This window comes from Lineus longissimus, chromosome 3, assembly GCF_910592395.1.
Source record: "Lineus longissimus chromosome 3, tnLinLong1.2, whole genome shotgun sequence".
Taxonomy (NCBI): Eukaryota; Metazoa; Nemertea; class Pilidiophora; order Heteronemertea; family Lineidae; genus Lineus; species Lineus longissimus.
Window position 1 is genome coordinate 26,396,775 of NC_088310.1, and position 2,719 is coordinate 26,399,493.

Sequence of the window (2,719 nt, forward strand, 5' to 3'; positions counted from 1 at the left end):
CGGAATTATCTCGGAAAACTCAGAAATTGTTGTAAAATGCACTTTCGAAGATTGTGTCACCAGTGACCATAGTTTGGTTAATAGTTCGCAGAAATTAGCCCTATCAAACTGGACGTTCAAGTATCAATACGTAATCATCAAAGAGAACAAATAATGCACAGACTTTACCAGCAGCAGTCGCTTATCATTTTAGAAATCTAAGTATTCATTCGTAATTTGAAAAATGGGCCTTCACAATATTTCAGTAATTTTAGTGCTACAATGTAACTTGCCACTGACGAAGGTGCATCAGTTATGCCAGCATCAGTTATAAGGGTTTAATCCGATAGAACAGCGCCGATAGTAAGAAATCCAGTGGAGAGATTGGTCCCTGCAGCTATGATCGGATTTGGCCATGGAGTCGCCTTGCTTCGGAGCAATCAGGGGTTGAATCAATTAAACATGACACCGAGAGCCAAGTGATGACGACCCCAACATCCATTTACCAAATGTGAGAATTTAAATATTTGGTTTTTGGTTGTCGATTCTCCGGTTTGAGTAAGTATTTTGAGAATCTTCTGAACAAGTAGCAATTAAAGTCTATCGTGTCGCGTGTAATTGTTTCACTAATTACTTACCGGTATTGAAAGAAGAGATAATCTACCCTCGCATTTATTGCAAACTGAAATGACAATACCCTTGTAGCAATAAAATACTTCTGTGATCAAATTTAAATTGATTATATTGTCATTCTTATAGGTGCTGTCTAAAGTTCATTCGCAAATGTTTCGTCCGCATCGTTTGGGGCTCTGGAGATCAAAATACCAGTTGGCGTTTTTTCAACTAACATGTTTGTTTCGATAGTTCCTTCTATTAGTATGTGATAGAGATATAATGCAGTAATCTATTATCCCTCCTGTTCCCGGCATGTTCGTCCGGACAAGCATCGAATGCAGCTTATATAGCGCTCGAATTACTCAATAGCTGGGTATTCTCAAGCGCTTTGGGACTATCATCATCCCGGTCTCCACAGAAGTCAATCTGGGGTTTCAAGGAGCAGCTACAAAGCGCTCATTCTTGAACTCGACCAGTAGGAGAAACAAAGTGACGATTAAGCCGGGAATCGAACCCACGACCTCCAGATCATGAGTCCGACTCTCTACCACTGCGCCACCGCGTCTCTTGTTTTAATAGAATGATTCGTATCATGATTTGGTTGGTGAACCATCCATAACGAATCTGTTGCTATGATTACGAGTAGAATGACACCTTTCTCACAACAACACTGCTGCCCATTTTATGTTTCGTCATAATAATGGCTCCCCTTGGCATGTTTCGAAGGAGTTTGGGTTTTGTGCTGATTTGATAATGTCCGAAAATTAGGGATAAGCAGCAGTAAACTTAGCAACAGTAACCCATCATCATGTAATTGGAGCGTCGTTAGTATATAATTGTATTGTTACAGCGCACGAAGGCCGCACTCATTACATAAGTATAATTATATAATTGCTCGTCACTAGCTCTCCGTCAAGAGTGTTATTTATCCGCCAGTTGCTATCTAATATCTTTCAATGATCCTTTTTGGAGAAGTCACAGCCTTGAGATCCATTTCCTGAAAACCTACACATCTCACGTTTTCCGTGTCCCTTTATACATGTACTAGAGTTTTGAACTAATATGAACTTATCTAAACATATTCTTCTTCAACCACATCTTGAATACTATTATGTTTTAATTGGCCAGAGTCATCGTGTTTCCGTCAATAATCCAAAACAAAGATATTCAAACTGAATTCCATATCTCGTATCTCATAACAGAAGAATGTTCCAGACGAAGAGTGTAACATTTGACCTCTAATTACTAGTACATGTAGTTTATTCAACATTGAAATGTGAATAAAAATATGAGAAGGTAAGAAATGTATACTTCGGGATTGAATGACAACATCATTTGTTCGCTGTCATGTGTGTTTCTTCATGTACATTGAATGTAAAGTATTGCTGTATTCACTGGTTGATTTTCTTTGTCATGGTGGTTCCTTTTGTTTTTCTTTGTACAACATTTTAATGAAGAGACACTTTATACTTGTTGTTTGTAAAGTATCTTCATGGAGAAACACTTTGAACTTGCTTTTTTACAATAAACCATTACTCTTTTTTGTAAACTTGAAGGATGTACATGTAATCATGTACGAATAAAGAAAGAATAAATCAGTTTAAAAACATGACAGAGATGCTAAACCTACTAATAAATATCAAGAGATGATTCTATGATATAAATCTCAATTTTGCTTATATCAACACAAGCAATTTGCAGTTACCCTTGCAACCTCAAGCAGGTATCACTTAACAAATCTCTTTGTTAATCAACGCAATCGAAATTACGACCAAGGTTAATTTCCTCCAAAGATAAGAATCCATTTAACATGAAATGGCTTCATAATAAGGAGAGCAGTTTGTTGTCCGCACGCTCGCCTCTCCACTTCACCAGTTTACAGTCAGGCTACGCCCAAATTTATGCATAACCAGCGACATCAAAGCATCTTTATAATGATTTGTTCAAATGCTGTTCGTCTGCTCGAGGCACGTGCTGGAGTTAATGGCGGCCGGTACTCCTAATGGCTGTCATCGAATGTGTTGACCAATCAGAGACGCTGTAACACAGGAGGTGCGGCGTATAAGTACAGCCCATTTGACTATTACCCGATTGACAATTGAGATTTGCAAACAGTTGAGTTTTT